This window comes from Podarcis bocagei (genome assembly GCF_964188305.1).
Source record: "Podarcis bocagei genome assembly, chromosome: 6".
Taxonomy (NCBI): domain Eukaryota; kingdom Metazoa; phylum Chordata; class Lepidosauria; order Squamata; family Lacertidae; genus Podarcis; species Podarcis bocagei.
In genome coordinates this window covers 97,287,929-97,308,932 of record NC_138130.1, presented here as the reverse complement: position 1 = coordinate 97,308,932, position 21,004 = coordinate 97,287,929, and the positions used below count along the sequence as shown (strand labels likewise).

At 45.6% G+C, this 21,004-nt stretch overlaps 1 protein-coding gene and 1 long non-coding RNA gene across 10 annotated transcripts in view; one reads left to right on the top strand and one right to left on the bottom strand.

Annotated features, from left to right (window-relative positions):
- The window catches only part of TENM4 (teneurin transmembrane protein 4), a 1,513,375-nt gene that overhangs the window by 1,032,893 nt on the left and 459,478 nt on the right, over positions 1 to 21,004 (bottom strand). For all 9 annotated transcript variants that reach the window (XM_081197251.1, XM_081197258.1, XM_081197259.1 and 6 more), the window contains exon 3: positions 4,296 to 4,370. The gene's annotated coding sequence lies outside the window, so the exon portion shown is untranslated. The remainder of the gene's footprint in view (positions 1 to 4,295; positions 4,371 to 21,004) is intronic.
- Positions 325 to 10,844, top strand: LOC308588846. The gene is made up of 3 exons (XR_014008924.1): positions 325 to 381; positions 1,066 to 1,191; positions 10,173 to 10,844. It is a non-coding gene; the product is annotated as an uncharacterized lncRNA (long non-coding RNA).

Here is a 21,004-nt window from a genome sequence, read left to right as displayed (position 1 = left end):
TCCCCCCAATAATGTTTTTGGGGTCCAGATTCCCCCCACATGTTCAATAAAATCGGGGGCGGAGGAGGCCAAGAGAGGAGCCAAGTGAGATGCAGTTTCAGTGGTTGGCTCCTTTTCCTGCCACAGAGGGGATGGAGGGGGGGAAGCAGCCCCCAGCTAGTGGTGGTGGCAGCAGGAGGAAGAGTCCAAGTGTCAGAGAGAAGGAGCTGCTGGCCATTGAAGCCACATTGCCCACATGTTCTGCTCCACCCCTGACTCCTCCTGATGTCCTGACATCACGATGCAATGTTATGCATCGCGTGCTGACATCATGCATGTGACTTTGGCCGACCCAGTCTCCTTTACAAGTTGGCACTTCTGAGTGAAGGCTAGTCTATTCAGGTAAATGGGGCCTCACTAATCTCGGTCTGGTGGCAGACCCCAACCTGCCTGCCTACTTACAGACATCCAGCCCAGAGAGTGGCAGTAGGCAATTGTCAGGGAACGTGCTGAGGAGGGCTGCACCAATGAGGAATGGTGGGCGCCTCTCCCTGCTCTTGCTCAGGATCCTGAATCTTCCCAGGAGCAGTGGGACAGTATAGATTTGGAACAGTGGTTCGCAGAGGGACACACTTCAGAAGACTGAAGTTGGGAAGAACTGGGTGGGGAACAGCTTGGAGGAGAAGACCTGGGCGAGATAGAATTGACAGACTCCCTTTCGCTGGAAAGCATCCATCCACTCAGCCCAAGGTCAAGGAGAGCAGATAAGGTGACTGCACAGAAAGCCCAATGGTTGTGAGATCAGGTTGCAAGATGCAGAAGTGATGGAAGTGATGTGGTTGACTAGGTGGGAAATGGGTGGAATCCTGAACTGGGAGCACCTTCATTCCTAGAATTGGATTCTTTGTTCTCTCGCTATGATCATAAAATTTCTAACTGGTAAGAGACAACTTTCGCTTTGTTTTGCTTATCTACTGCCAAAGGGGTGGGGGAGGAAGCCGGGTCTCTGAAGCCCAGCATGTATATTCACTCACTCACTCACTCACTCAGACAGTCAGTTACTCAATCTTTATTGTTTCACCATAGGTCACCGTGGAAAACAGTAAGTAGAATGAAACCTGCACTTTGGAACTCCCTGCCTTTTTCTGCATAGTTTTTGGTGCCTGCTAAAAATTGTTTCTTTGAGGAAGCCCACCCAGATAAATCTGACAGGTATTTTAATATGTAATCTTATTTTATAATGTGTGTGTGTGTGTGTGTGTGTGTGTATGTGTATGGATGGTTGGTTTTATTTTGGGGAGAAAATTAGACTTAACTTGCTTTTAATAGCTTGGTTTATAGGCAACATTGATGTTTAGAGGTTTTTGATGATTACGGTAAGTGGTATATAAATCCCTTTAAACAAGCCAGCTGTTCTCAACCTGTGGGTCCTCAGATGTTGTTGGACCACAACTCCCATCATCGCTGAGCTCTGGCCTTACTAGCTAGGGGTGATGGGAGTTGTAGTTCAACAACATCTGTGGGACCCAAAGCTTGAGAAAGGCTGCCCTAGGCTCTGTGGTTTAGACCACAGTGCCACCCGCGTCACAGATAGATAGATAGATAGATAGATAGATAGATAGATAGATAGATGAATGCAAAGTCCAATGCTGGCTGGCATCCAATGAGAAAAGGCAATCTTTAATGGGTTGTACTTTGTAGCTTTCAATACCAAGGACTAAATAAATACTCGAACTGTTAAAAATAATGCAAGGAGGTTCTGAATGGTGCCTGGGAGGTGAGAAGACAAAAAGAAAATCCTGTAAGCAAGTAACAGCAGGAAAAGCAACAATCAACTGTACCTCTTGCTGCCAAAGTGAAAATTGAATCTCTCCAAGTCCTAGAAATCCACATGTCTAACCCATAGCCAGAAAAGCCACAACTGCTGTCACACTGCAGGCATATCTGTATCCAAGACTTAAAACAGGCTTGAAGTGCATTAGCCAAGCCTACAGAATCCTGGAGACTGTAGGGGTCTGTGTCAGAATTTATCAGTAGCCCTCCCCCTTTCATTCCCCTGAGGAGCAGAATGGACAATGTTTTGAGCCAGAAATGGGGGGAACACCTCTCAGCTAAGAGATGGAAATTGCAAGACTGGAAGGATAAACATCCCCCATCTACTATGCCTTAGTCTGAACCATCTCACAACCCTTTCTAACGTTTGAATGCATGGCTTATATATACTGTATATGCATCAATCTCATTTCAATATCTATTTGGACATTCATTTTATTTAGCATTTGTTGAATTTGTATCCTGCACAAGGGGGACAAACAGATGCACAATTTAAAAGCAGAAACAGTGCAAGTAAATATTCTAAAATAACAATAATAGCCGGAAAAGAATTGCTGTTAAAAGCATCCAGAAGCAGTTATGGTTAAAAACATTTCCCCATCCAATGATCTCAGGTTTGCTAGGAACAGGATCCTTCAGCCAAGTGCCTAAGTAAACAGGAAAGTTATCAAATTCCTCCTAAAAGTTCGTAATGATGGAGCTAGGCGACCGTCCCTAGGGGCGGCATTCCACAACCAGAGACTGCTTACATTAACCTATGCATCTATATTAGGGTTTTATTGTCAATACCAGCTGGTGCTGTTTTTATTCTCCCCATCTTTCTTCCTTTTTTTTATATTTGCAAATAATATATATATATATATATATTTTTAAAAAAAGCAATGAGAGAAAATGATCCAAAATAAAATGTTTCCATTCAACATTAGCTAGGTATCCTCAGTGAGATGTTTGGGGGGATGAGGGGGAAACGAACACCCCACTGGTTTTCCAGATGTTTCTCTCCTGGTGCACACTGTTAGCGCACACCCAGTGATGGAGCTGCATGCTTTATTTATTTCATTTTTTAACAATACGCATCGCCCACGTGTTTGGTATAGGCACAAAAAGCACAACCCAAACCGCTGCCAACCAAAGCTTAAAATAACAACTGCAAATAGTAAAATAGGCTGTCAAATGAACAAAAAGGCCATCGATCAAGCTAAGCAGTTAAAGAGAATGGGACAGATTAGCGGAGAAACGCTTTGCAAAGTTCAGGAATGGTAAGAAAGGTCAGCTCCAGTCGTTCCCCCTAAGTCAGAGGAGGGGTACCATTTCTCAGCCCAAAATGACCCTTCCGGGGAACTGCATTGAGAGGGGAAATTAAGGCAGCCATACTGGCTCCCTCACACTGGGGCTGAGCCAAGGATTGTGCAGCAGGGCACCACAAGAAGAAGAGAGTTGGGATTTGATATCCCGCTTTATCACTACCCAAAGGAGTCTCAAAGCGGCTAACATTCTCCTTTCCCTTCCTCCCCCACAACAAACTCTCTGTGAGGTGAGTGGGGCTGAGAGACTTCAAAGAAGTGTGACTAGCCCAAGGTCACCCAGCAGCTGCATGTGGCGAAGCAGGGAATCGAACCCGGTTCACCAGATTACGAGTCCTCTGCTCTTAACCACTACACCACAACAATAATGTAGCACAGGGCTCAGCAACCTTTTTCAGTCATGGGCCAGTCCACCATCCCTCAGACCATGTGGTGGGCCGGACTATATTTTTTGGGGGGAAATGGACGAATTCCTATGCCCCGCAAATAACCCGGAGATGCATTTTAAATAAAAGCACACATTCTGCTCATGTAAAAACACCAGGCAGGCCCCACAAACAACCCAGAGGTGCATTCTAAATAAAAGGACACATTCTACTCATGTAAAAACACCAGGCAAGCCCCACAAATAACCCAGAGATGCATTTTGAATAAAAGGACACATTCTATTCATGTAAAAACACACTCATTCTCGGACCGTCCGCGGGCCAGATTTAGAAGGCGATTGGGCCACATCCGCCCCCTGGACCTTAGGTTGCCTACCTCTGATGTAGCGCATGCGCAGAATGGAAGGCGAAAAGTGCCCCAATTTTGGGCTCTCACAGGGCGCCACTGAAATTTGGAAGACCCAAGTCCACCCCTGTTGCAGGTGTCACCTGGAGCGATATTAGCACCAACCTGAAGCATCCTTGACCTTGCCCCACCGCCACCAGGAAGATGCTCCCCACCCTCTGATCTCACTCGCTCTGCATCATTGCAAAGGAGGTTTATGATAGAAGACAACCACCTCTCACAATGTTTGCAAGAAACCACCACAAGACTCAGCACGGACAACACACTCAGCAAAGAAATCAAGGCAGTCTCCTGGGTTCTGAGAAGCCGAGCGCAGAGACACTTTCAAAAAGCACAAAGTCACGGGACGGTGGCATTTTTAGAAAAGCAAGTTAATCATTCCAGTACCTTAATTAGCACCTTCCTTCAACATCCACGAAGAAGTGAGGAAACTGTTTTGCAGAGAAATAAAGGGTATCCATCCTAGAAATGAAACAGCATTAAAACAGTTATTAGAATTCCGAAGGATTCAGTTCATTTTGCACAATATTAAAGTTAAAATGCCAAGACAAATGACTCATTCCTCCTCATAAGGAAAAAAAAATGTCGGAAAGTTTTAAGATTTTATTGTCTTCATAATTGCACATTTCCATATATTACTGAAAGCTTTCTTTCTCCCCTGGTCTAAGCATCTTGGTGCCAACAGATTACACGGTCAGCAGATTCAAACGCTAAAGTTTGTCTATGGATTCTGCCACCGTAGGCTGCAGATAGGAGATTAATTTTTGGAAGACTTCCCCTTGTCAGGGGAAAACTCTCCACATGGAGAAAAATAGCCTGTGAGGAGAAAATCGTATGTGGCACCCTGCTAGAAAGTGAAAAATATGGGCAGGCTGTTCGGTTTCCATATAGCCAGAACCCTTCTCCCTACTATTTAGAAACATACAATCTAAAGCAATTAGTTTTATTTAGATTATTTGTATGCCACCCTTTGCACAAGCCACAAGGATGTTTGCAGCTGACAGATTAAAATCTATGAAAGCCATGAAATAATACAATCTTTTTTAAAGAAGCAGATAACATATCACTAAATAAAGGTAACCAATAGCAGCTGCATAAGTGATCAGTTTTCCTGCTGCTGAAAAACAAGTTTCTTAGCTAACCACCTAAAACTGTAGAGAGATGGGGCCAGACACATCTCAGTAGGGAGGGAGAGCCACATGTAAGGGGCCACCACTGAAAAGGCCCTTTCCTGGGACCCTATACCACATACAGTCGTACCTTGGTTTAATCCCTTCCGGGAGTCGGTTTGACTCCTGAAATGGTTTGACAACCAAGGCACAGCTTCCGATTGGCTGCAGGAGCTTCCTGCAGCTGATTGAAAACCGCATCAGATGTTCGGCTTCCAAAAAAACATTCGCAAACTGGAACACTCACTTCCGGGTTTGCAATGTTCAGTAGCTGATTTGTTCAACAGCTAAGGCGTTCGACTACCAAGGTACCACTTTGTTTCACAGTGAGAAGGGTGCACCCGGAGGGCAACATCTGCTGATCTTAGGGCACAGGGAAGTTGGACATAACAGAACTTGCTGCATGTAATGGAAAATTACAGTATGCAATGGAACTTGTTTCATAATAATAATAAAATTTTATTTATACCTCGCCCTCCTGGGCCAGAGCCATGCTCAGGGTGGCTAACACCAGTAAAATTACAATAAAAACATAATGGGGGGGACCAATTTAAAATACAGGTTAAAATACAATTTAAAAAGCAGCCACATTTTAATAATAGCCCATAGATCAAAACCGTAAGAGGTGGGAAACATAAGGATCAGACTGAGTCCAAACCAAAGGCCAGGCGGAACAGGCCCTGTGGAAAGATGTCAAGTCCCCCTAGTCTCTTGTGACAGAGCATTCCACCAAGTCGGGGCCAGTACTGAAAAGGCCCCGGCCCTAGTTGAGACCAATCTAACCACCTTGCGACTTGGGACCTCCAAAATGTTGTCATCTGTGGACCTTAAGGTCCTCTGTGGGGCATACCAGGAGAGGCGACCCCGTAGGTACATGGGTCCTAGGCCGCATAGGGGTTTAAAGGTCGAAACCAGCACCTTAAACCTGACCCTGTACTCCACTGGGAGCCAGTGCAGTTGGTAAAGCACTGGATGAATGTGATCCCGCGGCGAGGACCCCATAAGAAGCCTCGCTGCAGCATTCTGCACCCACTGGAGTTTCTGGGTCAGCTTCAAGGGCAGCTAGAAAGGGTTTTTAGCTATGCCTTTGCTACGATGGCTGCTGCAAGCAAATTTCATGCCTAAGATCTCCTTGAGGACCTTCTATGAGACCCTCACCTAGGCTGGAAGCATATCTAGTGGGACAAAAAGGAGGGAGTTACACCTCGATTATGCAGCACCATGCCCTGCTAAGTGGAACATTGCTAGCTGCCCTTCTGCTGTAGCAGGAGCTGTATTTATGGGCAGCATCGTAACTAATGTCTCCCTTTAATGGCAGGCATCACCTTCTCCTGTCACTTTGCAGAGACACAGGGAAACAAATAAGCCTTGGGGAAAAAGCTGATATTCTATCAGGTGGTAATAGGCTTAAGCGTTCGCCCTTCCAGAGCCTCAGACTCGGTGCCTGCCCCCGTCGCTCCTAAAAATGCTTTGATCAGTGCTAAAGTCTTTCCAGAGATTGCAGCTCCTTCTGCAGAGCATATTTGAAGATGCTGGGGACTGAAATTAGAATCTTCTGCAGAAGTGGTGCTTCAGGTTAAGAACAGTTTCAGGTTAAGAACGGACCTCCGGAACCAATTAAGTACTTAACCTGAGGTACCACTGCAGTTTGGTCGGAAGGCAAGTCCCAGTCCTTTGGTTGACAGCCACAAGTCCTCTTCGCTGCCATCGCTCCGCAATCTTCCCTTTAGCTCCTCACGCAACGCACAGGAGGCACGTAGCCCCGTGTCCTAAAGTGTGAAGGACAAACTGCAAAGCTACAGTGACAAACGCCGCCATTGCAAATTGCAGCCGGTGATTCTTTCAGACAGTTTGTCATTCCTTTGCCATTGTTAGTGCTGGTGTTCCGTTTGCCTGCTGTATAATGTACAAGGGAGATGGGACCCACGATAAGCTCATAAGTTGCACTCACAGCCTTTGCTATGCTCTTTGGGATTTTACCCAGTACGGACGGGAGTGGGGGCCAAGTAACAGCGCTGGCCTTCCAACCTGCCATTGGCAGAGGGGATGGGAGTTGTCTTGCAGCCGCCATCTTTCTTTGGCCTTACTGGGTAGAGTTGCCACACAATTAGCTGACTTCACGACACTTTCCACCCTTGTTCTGGCATCTTAAGGGAAGTGTCATAAGCTCAGTGGCAGAGCCTGTGCTTGGCATGTGGAAGGTCCATTGGATAATCTTGCTGTGTCAGGCTTCAGAGAATTGGCTTCCTTCCCCGTCCCCCTTCATTGGAGCAAGGCAAAAATGTGTCCCCCAATTTTCTCCCTCTTCCCATAATACAAGATCTCTGGACATCCAGTAAAGTGAAAGGATGTAAGATCTAGGACCGATAAAGAACTTCTTCTCACAGTGCCTGGTTAAACTAAAGCATATAAATATAACATGGGGGAGAAGAGAGGGGGTGGTAAGATTACATTCTTTTACTTAGTGTATGTGTGGGGGTTTTGTGTCAGCGTCACTTGGGCAGGTTCTCTTTCTATTCATTAATTATTTTTCCTCAGCAGTTGGGGGGCAGGGCATGGTTGATTGCAGTGGTTGAGAGCCAGTGTGGTGTAGTGGTTAAGAGCGGTAGTCTCGTAATCTGGGAAACCGGGTTCGCGTCTCCGCTCCTCCACATGCAGCTGCTGGGTGACCTTGGGCCAGTCACCCTTCTCTCAGCCCCACTCACCTCACAGAGTGTTTGTTGTGGGGGAGGAAGGGAAAGGAGAATGTTAGCCGCTTTGAGACTCCTTCGGGTAGTGATAAAGCGGGATATCAAACCCAAACTCTTCTTCTTTAGTTGACTGCAGCGAGTGTTGTTTGCTACCTCAGCTGTCAGCTGCCTCTAATTCCCCTTTGCTGGGAAACACAAGTAGGGAGAGGGCTGTTTCTCTCAGGTCCTGTTTGTGGGCTTCCGGTAGGCCAGTGGTTTTCAACCAGTGTGCCGTGGCACCCTGGGGTGCCTTGAATGATGGTTGGGGGTGCCGCAAGCAACATTGGCCTCTGTCCCCCTTTCCTTCCCTCCCTCCTCTGAAGCCCTCTCTCGTCTCTGCCTCCCAAAGGCTTGCACAGCTGTTTGCTGCAGTAGCCCTGACTGCAAGCTCCCCAGACGAATGGTGCCTCTGGGGCTGGCCAGGGGTGCTGGTTGCCAGGAGCTGAGGTGGACTCAGGGTAAACAAACAAGTGGGTTATAGATGCCAGGCAGGCCCTGGCCTTTCTTGTGCTTGCTGTGTGCCTCGGAGCAGGTCTGAAGGGGAGCCTTCTGGCTGCCACCACCTCCCAAGGTAAAGTGCTGGCCTCACATTCACCGTTGGCCAGTCTCCCTTGGGCCACTAAGGCTGGGGGCATCCTCTTCCCAGGCCCTTGTGGGGCAGTGTGAGGAGGCACCTCTCTTTGGGACGGGTGGCGGTGGCTCAGAGGCCAGGGTGGCAGCAGCGGCTGCCCAGACGACTCCCAAGGAGAGGAGAGGAGGCTGAGGGAACACTCCACAAGGGAGCGTGTTCGAAAAAGGGTGAGAGGCTGCCAGCTCTGCAGGCAAGGGGTGACGTTACTTTGCTCCTGAGCCCCACAGGGGTGTCAAAGAAAGAATGTAGTTGGTCAAGGAATGTACTGTCAAGAATGTACTTGACAGTAACAGCTGTTCGACACTGTTCGACAGTGGAATTTGCTGCCAAGGAGTGTGGTGGAGTCTCCTTCTTTGGAGGTCTTTAAGCAGAGGCTTGACAACCATATGTCAGGAGTGCTCTGATGGTGTTTCCTGCTTGGCAGGGGGTTGGACTCGATGGCCCTTGTGGTCTATTCCAACTCTATGATTCTATGATTCTAAGGGAGCCATTGAATCAAAAAGCTTGAAAACCTCTGCCAGAGGTACCTGGTGAGAGCAGAATGCTGGTCTAAGATGGGCCACTGGAATGATCCAGCGGCCCATTCTTATATACAGTGGACGCTCGGGTTGCGGACGTGATCTGTGCGGGAGGCACGTTCGCAACCTGCAGCATTTGCAACCCACAACCCGCGCATCTGCGCACGCCCGGGTCACGATTCAGCGCTTCTGCACATGCGCAAGCACCAAAACCTGGAATAATAAATAAATAATTTTTTATTTATACCCCACCCTCCCCAGCCAAGACCGGGCTCAGGGCAGCTAACAACCAATAATAAAAACAAGTTGATTAAAATTCAATTTAAAAGATTAAGATACAACATTAAAACATTAGGATGCAGCCTCTTCACAGGAGGAGAAAGGAAAAAGAAAGAGGGGGGGGGAGGGAATCAAACTGATTCTAAGCCAAAGGCCAGGCAGAACAACTCTGTCTTACAGGCCCTGTGGAAAGAAATCAGATCCTGCAAGGCCCTAGTCTCATGAGACAGAGCGTCCCACCAGTGTTGAAAAGGCCCTGGCTCTGGTTGAAGCTAATCTAACTTCCTTAGGGTCTGAGACCTCTAGGGTGTTGCTATATATGGACCTTAAGGTCCTCTGTGGGGCATACCGAGAGAGGCGGTCTCGTAGGTATGAGGGTCCTGAGCCATGAAGGGCTTTAAAGGTCAAAACCAGCACCTTAAATCTGACCCTGTACTCCACCGGGAACCAGTGCAGCTGGAAAAGCACTGGGTGAATATGCTCCCATGGCAGAGACCCCGTGAGGAGCCTCACTGCAGCATTCTGCACCCGCTGGAGTTTCTGGGACAGCTTCAAGGGCAGCCCTGTGTAGAGCGAATTACAGTAGTCAAGCCTGGAGGTGACCGCCGCATGGATCACTGTGGCCAGGTTGGGGCGGTACTTCCAGGTTTGGTACAGTGCACAACCCGAAATTGTGCATTCCGAAGCATCTGTAATCCAAGGTATGACTGTATATATATATTTGTGAGAAATGCTACACACATTCCATAACTGGGTCTGGTACAACAGATGCCTTGGGTCATTCCAATTCCCTTATCACAACTATGCCTTATGTTGAATGAATATTCTCCTATTCTATATAAATTATAAAAGGTACAAGTACATTTTTCTTTTGGTAATATTAATATGCCACACAACTGCAAGCTTCTCCCCTCTTTTCTTTCCTTTTTATTTTTTAGGAACTGAGCGATGTACGACTGTGTTGTGAGTGGAACATGACTGGGCTACTATCAATTCCCCCATCAAAAATTAGAGATGACTGCAATTTGGTAGTGATTCAAGGAAAAAATTCTCCTGAATGGCTAGACAGCTACTTGGATTCTGATCAGCTAATCAATTATCTATCATGTATATGGATAGTGAACTCAGGTGCTGAGTTGGCTGGCTTGCCAAAAGAGGGCTACTGAGAAAGAAGAGGTGGATATTAGCAGGTTCAGAGTAAACTCATGTTTTGCAGAAATACAAAAACCTTAGGAGAAAAGAACCACAAACAAGAGGGGCAGAAATAAAAGCAGATCATTGCGGACTGAGCATGACCAGTGATCAGGAGATTGCTGTGTGTCTGTTGCAGGAAGGAATGAAATGGAAAAGCAGGGCAGGGCAGGGAATGGAGTATCCCAGAGACAGCCATAGCTGGCTGGCTGGAACAGAATGCATCCCATTCTGCAACATTCTGTTGCAGTTCCCACTTGTGTGGAATTATAAAGAGAGCACAAGAAGATCAGACCAAACTCCTGATCTTTCCAGAGAGGCAGAAAATAGAAGAAAAGTGGGGGATGGATTGGAGTATGCAAAATCGATGCTTTCATTGAGGGCAAACCTATCAATGGGTACTAGTTGCTCAGCCACGAAGTTCATTGGGTGATCTAGCCTGGATTGCTGGGAGAATAACACGGAGAAGGGAAGAACAATATACCACCTTGAACTCCTGGGAGTTTTTGTTTTTCTAAGGCTTGCAATGTGTAATTGATTAACTTTTTAATAAACTAAAAAGGTGCCCAGGCATTGATTAGGCAGCAGATTTAAAGGTTAATTTGGTATAAGTAGTACAGTACCTATAAACAATGCATATCGGAAGCACTATCTAAGAAAATGCAGCTCTTTTCTGTTACATGGGAGGGAATGTTCTTTCTAAGAAGACAATTGCTACAAGTCAGAACAGATGTGCACATCATCTAAAAACAAAAATAGTTTTTTTTCCCTTTCTTTTCCATGATTGTTTTTATGCATATGCAGTCATCATTTACAAACAATGGAACTTGGAAGATTTTATTTTATTTCAATTTCTTCTGTTTTTCTGCTGCTGAACGATTGTTTTTATCTATATACTATTTTATATGCTAATTTTATGGATTGATCAATCAACTAGAATCATACAATATATATTGAAAGTATCAAGGAAAATCCCCGCTAGATATAGTCATCTTAAGAGAGAAAAGACATGTTATGTTGCCATCATTTTCTAAAAATTTCCAAATAACAGACGAAGTTCAGTTTTTTTCTGCTTGGCTTTTAAAATTCTTTATAAAGGTAAAGGTAAAGGGACCCCTGACAATTAGGTCCAGTCATGACCGACTCAGGGGTTGCAGCACTCATCTCGCTTTAGTGGCCGAGGGAGCTGGCGTACAGCTTCTGGGTCATGTGGCCAGCATGACTAAGCCACTTCTGAGGAACCAGAGCAGTGCACAGAAACACCGTTTACCTTCCCGCTGGAGCAGTACCTATTTATCTACTTGCACTTTGACGTGCTTTCGAACTGCTAGGTTGGCAAGAGCAGGGACCGAGCAACGGGAGCTCACCCCGTCACGGGGATTCGAACCACCGACCTTTTGATCAGCAAGTCCTAGGCTCTGTGGTTTAACCCACAGCGCCACCCGTGTCCCCTAAAATTCTTTATAGATTGCAACATATCTATTCTTGGATGGAAGAAATCTTAACTGCATTTGAAGATGACATTGCAGCCCCCTCCTTCAAATGTTTGCTGGTTGTTTAGCCTCACTGAGTTCTCCTAAATCCAAATATCCCAGTGTCATTGGCTCTTGGGTGATGATCAACCTACGTGAGATATCAGGAGATCCATAATGGTACCTGTGTGGCCCTTTTTATGTTCCCACACCCAAAAGCATGTCCACGAGATGAATTAGTTGCCAGTTTGCATTTCTTAGTACAAAAAGTATTTATCTGATGTGTAGAGAACTTCCCTATTCTACTTAATTCAAGAGAGTTCTGGAAGCTTCTCTGTGAGAAAGAAACAAGCAGAAGGTTCATGATGTTTGGGTTATGTGCCAAATGGTTGACAAGCAGGTTGTCACACCCGCCTGTCAAAGTCAGTCTGTGTGGGAGGTGGGAATAATAATAATAATAATAATAATAATAATAATAATAATAATAATAATAATAATAATTTATTTATTATTTATACCCCACCCATCTGGGTGGCTTTCAACAAAATATAAAAATACAGTAATAGATCAAACATTAAAAGATCCCCTAAACAGGGCTGCCTTCAGATGTCTTCTAAAAGTCTGGTAGTTGTTGTTCTCTTTGACATCTGGTGGGAGGGCGTTCCACAGGGCGGGCACCACTACCGAGAAGGCCCTCTGCCTGGTTCCCTGTAACCTAGCTTCTCGCAATGAGGGAACTGCCAGAAGGCCCTCGGAGCTGGACCTCAGTGTCTGGGTAGAATGGTGGGGGTGGAGTAGTGAGATAAGGATCTGACCTGCCAGGACAGAAAGGTTTTATTAGCATTCAGCCTGAGACCTGCACAAGGACTAGCTCTGGGTGGGCTGAGAGCATGCCATCTGCTCCAGCCAGCAGGGCCAGTGATCAAGGATGATGATGGGAGTTGTGGCTGAAAACATCTGGAGAACATCACAATTGGCTGCCCCTGCTGAAATATGTGTGTATGTGGTCGACACCTAGTGGCCGAATGGCTGCAGCGTTTTCTTGAGAAGAAGGTTGGAACCGAGCATCATTCAGACCCATGTTAGAATCAGAGAACTGTAGAACTGGAACTGGAACCCAGGGTCAACTAAACCCCTGCAATGCAGGAATCTCAGCTAAAGCATCCATGACAGATCACCTTCCAACCTCTGCCTCCAAGGAAGGAAAATCCATTACATCCCAAGGGAGACTGTTACGCTGTCAAGTCAGAAAGTTCTTCCTGATGATTAGCTGGAATCTCCTTTCTTCTTGAATCCATTGATTTGAGTCCAACCCTCCAGATCAGGGGAAAACTAGCTCCCCCCCCCTTCCATGTGACACCCCTTGAGATATTTGAAGATGGCTATCATATCTTCTCTCAGTCTCCTGTTTTCCAGGCTAGACACCCCCAGCTCCTTCAACCATTCCTCATAAGGCTTGGTTTTCAGACCTTTGATCATCTTGGTTGCCCTTCTCTGCTCACATTCCAGCTTGTCAACATCCTTCATAAATTGTGGTGCCCAGAATTGGACACAGTATTCCAAGTGTGGTCTGACCAAGGCAGACTAGAGCGGTCCTATTACAGTGGTACCTCAGGTTAAGAACTTAATTCGTTCTGGAGGTCTGTTCTTAACCTGAAACTGTTCTTAACCTGAAGCACCACTTTAGCTAATGGGGCCTCTCACTGCCGCCACGCTGCCGCCCTGCAATTTCTGTTCTCATCCTGAAGCAAAGTTCTTAACCCGAGGTACTATTTCTGGGTTAGCGGAATCTGTAACCTGAAGCGTATGTAACCTGAAGCATCTGTAACCTGAGGTACCACTGTACTTGCCTTGGGAGTGGTTCCAAGATGGACGCCAGACTAAATGATGTGTAACAGAAATTAAAAAAAATTAAAAGCAGTTACTGTTCACCTTGCTAGTGGAGCCTACATTTCTTATATCTGCAGTAGACAATGCTTGGCTGGAAGGACCAATGGTTTGACCTAGGATCGCGCAGCTTTTTCTTTTTGCCAGCCAGTCAAAGTTTCAAACTGATGGTTGGACTCCCCAGGGAGATCCCACATTCTCGGTCAGGGAAGAAGACGGCAAGATGTCATTCTTCCATTCAGCTTGCTACAGGTCTGGCTTCCACACCCTGCAAAACCTTTGCAAAATTAGCTGCGTTAAAAGTTTGGATAAACCCCAGATTCCGCTATCGAATGTGAGGGGAAGATATTTCCTTGGCAATTCTGTCAGGGAAATGGCCTAAACACCACTTTATCTACCTGTCACACGCCTTGAAAGGGCAGATTACGTTTTTTCTCTCTCTCAAACTTGGCACATCCAATTAAGGTAGACTCACAAGCCAGGCAGGTGTGTAAAGTGCAAGGCAGCGCTTGTTCGCGTTTGTAATTATCAATGGGGAGAAGGGGGAAAAAGTTAAGTGCCTGGGCCTGTCGCAACTGTTACCGTGACAACCGTTAATACTCCGAGGCTCTGCTGAGGCAAACATGACAGTCTGACACCTTTCCCCATATTATTCTGCTCCTCAACTGTCCCCTCCCTTCCCAGAATCCCATCTCTTCACTATTTTCTGTGATGTTTCCCTGGTGTTCCTAGCCGTGACTGTGCCTCCTATAACTTTAATCTCGAAACCAGAGTAAGCTGACAGTGGATGCGGCGCCTGTTACCCTCTTGGGGAGTCCACCAGAGTTCTCATCAGGCATGTCCACAAACATTGTTGCCACCTGCAGGGCCCAGTTTGCTTGGCCTGACCAGTATTTTAATCTCAGGTTCGGTGTTTTGCTTGATTTTGAGCCAGGGCTTTTAAATTATTGTCATGGCTATTTTCCCTTATGCATCCCACGCCTTGGTCCACCCTCTGATTTGCTACATCTCAGGCTCTGTTCCTTTTCTCATCCCTCTACCTCCACACGTTCCTATTTTCACTGGAGAAATGTTGGAGGGTATGGAATAGGATGTCTCTATTTTCATCCGAGAAATGTTGGAAGGGACGTCTTTATATTCACTGGAGAAATGTTGGAGGGCATGGAATAAAAGATAAAGGGACCCCTGATCATTAGGTCCAGTCGTGGCCGACTCTGGGGTTGCGGCGCTCATCTCGCTTTATTGGCCGAGGGAGCCGGCTTACAGCTTCTGGGTCATGTGGCCAGCATGACTAAGCCGCTTCTGGTGAACCAGAGCAGCACACGGAAACGCCGCTTACCTTCCCACCGGAGCGGTACCTATTTATCTACTTGCACTTTGACATGCTTTCGAACTACTAGGTTGGCAGGAGCAGGGACCGAACAATGGGAGCTCACCCTGTCGCGGGGATTCGAACCGCCAACCTTCTGATCGGCAAGCCCTAGGCTCTGTGGTTTTAACTTACAGCACCACCCGCGTCCCAGGGCATGGAATAGGATGTCCCTATTTTCACCAGAGAAATGTCGGAAGGGACGTCTCTATTTTCACTGGAGAAATGCTGGAGGGTATGGAATAGGATGTCCCTATTTTCACTAGAGAAATGTTGGAGGGGACTTCTCTATTTTCATCAGAGAAATATCGGAAGGTATGGAATAGGGTGACTCTATTTTCATCAGAGAAATGTGAGAGGGTATGCATTGACTGCCTGTAGGCTTGCTCTTAAGCGGTGCACCCAGCACACACTTGTAGGGCTAGATTTAGCTCCAGAATCTCCAGTTGCTGGCCCCCAATGTAGGCTTTACGCAGCCTGCATAGGGACTTGGTTTAATTTTTCTGCAAAAGTGGAACCCCCTGATTTCCCCCAAAGCCCACAAGACTCCCCTGTGCTCAGATGCTGATGGGGTTTGAAACCTACAGGGCCTGTGTGTGATCACCACCGTCAATAAGAGAGAAGCTGTCATAAAAATTGAAGGTGGCAAGGGGGGAAGGAAAAAACCCAAGATAATTTGTACACTTTATGGTGTGATTTTATTAAATATACAAATGAAACAACACATGGACAAGAAATACTTACAACAAGCATTGCAATAAGGCATAGATAAGCAGGCACTGTCTATTAGCTCTCACCTATTACTCTGTGTTTTCTAAGTTGCCTTACTGAAGAACTGCTTTTCTGTAATTATCTCATCATTACAGACTGTAAAATACCGGATTTTTCGCTCTATAATACGCACCAGACCACAAGACGCACCTAGTTTTTGGAGGAGGAAAACAAGAAAAAAAATATTCTGAATCTCAGAAGCCAGAACAGCAAGAGGGATCACTGCGCAGTGAAAGCAGCAATCCCTCTTGCTGTTCTGGCTTCTGGGATAGCTGCGCAGCCTGCATTCGCTCCATAAGATGCACACAAATTTCCCCTTACTTTTTAGGAGGGAAAAGGTGAGTCTCATAGAGCAAAAAATACGGTAATACTTTTCGTATCCCCCCCCCCCCGGTGACCCTTTTTTTGTTAGTCATGTCATGTTTTGTGATTTATTTGTGTACAATTTTGTAACAAGACGAAAAGGGGGAAAACTGGAAAAAAGCAGAAGTGTGGGGAGGACCATGCTCTCAAATCAAAATCACACACAACACAACTTAGAAGACAGAAGGGTCAGCAACAACTGCTTTCCCCGGGAGAATTGGTTTATACATTAGAAAGCATTGGGGGAGTTTTCAATATGCACACATAATGCACAGATCACCGTCACCAGAGCCATAATGCACTGCATCTCAAAAGGTTTAACTACAGGCGCAGCCATCAGATTGCAAATCATGCAGACATTTAAACTAGAAATAAATATTAGTAATAAATAATGTGCTCCATTAGGGAGAGAACTTTTATGCCATTTTTCTAAAATGCCACTTATCTTTTTCCCAGCACAGGAGATAAGGACAGGATCGTTGCATTGCAAATTCCTAGCAGTCAATCTTTCCTTCATGACATTTTTGCCATTCATCTAATTCCAAGCACCTTCTTGGGAAGGTAGCAATAAAACTGCACCCAGCCCCTTTTGCATCCATCAGCTGCTGATTCAGATTTTAGCTCGCTGCTAGTTCCTAGCCCATATCTCATGTCTGTGAAGGAGGCGCAAGCCGTGAGTTAAAATCAGAAGCAGATGTTAGGAACATAGAAATCTGCCTTGTACTGAGTCAGACCACTAGTCCATCTTGATGCGTATAGTCTACAGTGACTGGCAGTGACTTCCCAGGGTTTCAGGCTGGGAGATTACCCACTCCTACCAAGAGACATCAGGACACAGGTGTCACTGTGGGTTAAACCACAGAGCCTAGGACTTGCCGATCAGAAGGTCGGCGGTTTAAATCCCCGCGATGGGGTGAGCTCCCGTTGCTCAGTCCCAGCTCCTGCCAACCTAGGAGTTTGAAAGCACACCAAAAAGTGCAAGTAGATAAATAGGTGGGAAGGTAAATGGCATTTCCGTGTGCTGCTCTGGTTTGCCAGAAGCGGCTTAGTCATGCTGGCCACACGACCCGGAAGCTGTACGCTGGCTCCCTCGGCCAGTAAAGTGAGATGAGCGCCGCAGCCCCAGAGTCATCCGCAACTGGACCTAAGGGCCAGGGGTCCCTTTACCTTTTACCAAGAGACATCAGGGATTGAAACTGGGATCTCTTGCATGCAAAGCTGAGGCTCAACCACTGAGCTATGGTCCACTCTTCTATGTTGATGGAGGTTTGGGAAATTGTGATCCATGAAAATGAATTCAACACTAGGGGAGGACGAATCAGTCTATTCCAGTTCCACTTTCCCTGTGTTTGTTCAGACTTAAGATTCTGCATTAATCTCTTTTTTATTATTTAAAACACTCAAGAAAATTCATATTTAAATATAGATTTAAGCACATATTTTATATCAATGAATGTACTTCTAAACGGAGTTTACCATAAAATACATATTTGTATTAAGAACTGTACTGTAAAATATGGAAAAGGACAAAATCTGAAGGATAGAGACACTCCAAAACATATATTAGACTGAGAGGTGTGAATTTTAACAATTTGCTTTAAATTTCAGACTAAACAAAAAAAATTTCTACTCCAGTTTTGTAAACAAATATCACATGAAAATTGTTTGGTTTGTGGAGCTTTGCTATGTGCATGTACATTGTTCTAAACAACACAATATGGTTGGGCAAATCTTCATATCAAAATATCAGTATTTGTGGAGCTTTGCAATGAGATTCCATAACTGCAAATATCAATAAGAAAGGGCTTCAGAACAGCAGGGCCAGAGGCAGATGAACCAACTATTGGAGGAAAACAAATGCATTTACTTCTCTTAAGCTTCTAGTTAATGCATATGTTGCTTTAAACCACTGTCTGTATAGCAATCTAGCCAACACCTGCTTGCCTCTTTATCTTAGTTAACTCCACCCCTAAAAGCGGAGCCATTTTTGTTTGTTGTTCTCTTCCAACTTGTTGAGACAAGGTGTTTGCTATTTTCTCCTCTTAGCTTTACTCTTCCTGTCAAAAGTTCCTGCATGACTAAAGTCTTTGAACTCCAGAAGCTTTAAGTGATTAGTCAATCGAATTCACCAAAGCTGCAAGGGCTGCTAACACCAAGTGGATCATATTATCTTTACAGCCCTATGGTTATTTGATTCTTACTTTAAATGGATTTTGTAGTAGGTATATGAACTATAGTAGGGGTGACCACCGACCCCTACATCTGCCCCGTGGCCCAAATCAGCCAAATTCACCCTGTGCCACCTTGGGAGTCAGCACTCTGCCGGAGATCCATCCCTGAAGCAATTTCATGTAGAAGGCCCCAATTTGAATCTCCAGCATCTCCAGGTGGGCCTGGAATTTACCTCTGCCTGAAATCCTGGAGAGCCACTGCCAGCCTGTGTAGACAGTACTGAGCTTGATGGGCCAAGGATCTGATTCAGAATTAGGTAGCATCCTAAATTCCTAACAATATCCCAGCATTCTCCAAAGGGGTTTTAGGTGGCACAAATAGGATCTCTCACTGCATTGCCCTAACAGGTTGAAAGTGGGGTAGGTGCCATCATCTCAATCCATCCTACTAGAAAAACAGTGTGGGTCATGATTGCTTCCCATCACAACACCCTCCTCTTTTGGGGTGGAGTAACAACAACAACAACAACAATTTATTATTTATACCCCACCCATCTGGCTGGGTTTCCCCAGACACTCTGGGCAGCTTCCAACAAAATATTAAAATACAGTAATGCATCAAACATTAAAAGCTTCCCTAAACAGGGCTGCCTTCAGATGTCTTCTAAAAGTCTGGTAGTTGTTGTTCTCTTTTACATCTGGTGGGAGGGCATTCCACAGGGTGGGTGCCACTACCGAGAAGGCCCTCTGCCTGGTTCCCTGTAACTTGGCTTCTCGCAGTGAGGGAACCACCAGAAGGCCCTCGGTGCTGGACCTCAGTGTCTGGGCAGAACGATGGGGGTGGAAATGTTCCTTCAGGTAACTAAGTGAGAAACAATGTTGTCATTGGTCTGTTCTCAATAATCTCACTGGATCCATAAACATATGGAACCAGGCACAATGGAACCACACTACCATTAATATGAGAACCCTCTCTTATTGTAGCTGCTCAGAACTACCATTCTCAGAATGCACTGGAAGAAGCATTAGCAATGAAGTCATCTTGAGGTCTACAACCTGCTCTGTGGACGGCTGCCACCATATTTAATGCTCCCTTATGGTCTGCCTTCCTCCACTTCCTCAGAGTATCATAAAAAATCTTTGCCAAAGGCTTTTTCCTAGGCCTTTCCCCCCTCAAAATTTCCCTCAGAATTATGAGATGGAATTCATTTGAGAACTGATGCTTCGTCAATTTCAAATAGCTCTAATTGCCTCATTAGCAACTCTGGTGCAATAGACATGCCTTTTAACATTTCGGTTTTCCTCCAGAAAAAAATGTATCATGGGCACTTGGGAATGTTACTGTGCCTTCTGACTGTTTGCCTATATGGAGAAATTGCTTAATGCCCTCAGAGATGGCAATTTAGTCTTTCACTGATTTTTCAACTGTGCCCTTCAAAGGTTCTTCCTAGTCACTCTTAGTTTGCCTGGCTGGCTACGTCACATGAAATTAAAGTTTTGCAATTATTGCTACTTTCTGTCGCCTTGCTAACTTTCACGTTTATTTTCTCCCATTGGCCACTGATGATGTCAGAAGTCATTTTGATCTGGACCCTGGGGAAACCTCATTGGAGCAAAAGCCTTGGGACCCTGCAGAAAGTCTGACTCACCTGGTCTCTCAGACTTCTCATCTGAAGCCCTAAATGAGCCCTTGCCTCACGCCATGGATCTAGACTCTCCCCCCTTCAACCCCCAGGTCCTAATGAGAATGTGCGTCTGCTGGATGAAATAGAATTGGCAGAGAAATGACCACCTAGCAGCAAGGAGATTTCAGAACTGGAGGTCTACTCTGAAAGATGGATCTATTCAAGATAACGAGGAACCATTTACATCTTGTTGCTCAGCTGATGAACATTGCCGAATTTACGTATAAGCTAAACAAGCTATAGCTTAGGGCCCCACTCTCTTGGGAGCCCCCCAAAAAAATTTAAAGGAAAGAAAAACCTGAATGTACATTTCCAAAATATAAGATAAAAAACAAATAAAATAAAATGTACATACAGCAACAGTGTTTTGTGTTGTGTAGGCTCCTATGATGTAAGTCATGGGCCCCGCCTGCTAGCCTGCTCCCTAAAATATCACCGGTTTGCTCCTTTCTATATATAGGGTGCCTACATTCTGCATGGACTACTTGCATGGCAACATGAGCAAATGGCTTGAGATACCTATTAGGTCCATAAATTAGCATATAGCATATATTCAACACAAAAAAACAGTGACAATTTGTTGTTGACAAGGGACAGCTGGACATGTAAAGGACTGCATTACCTTCAGTAGCTTAGAGAAGAAAAGTTTGGATTTTATATCCCGCTTTATCACTACCCGAAGGAGTCTCAAAGCGGCTAACATTCTCCTTTTCCTTCCTCCCCCACAACAAACACTCTGTGAGGTGAGTGGGGCTGAGAGACTTCAGAGAAGTGTGATTTGCCCAAGGTCACCCAGCAGCTGCCTGTGGAAGAGCGGAGACGCAAACCCGGTTCCCCAGATTACGAATCTACCACTCTTAA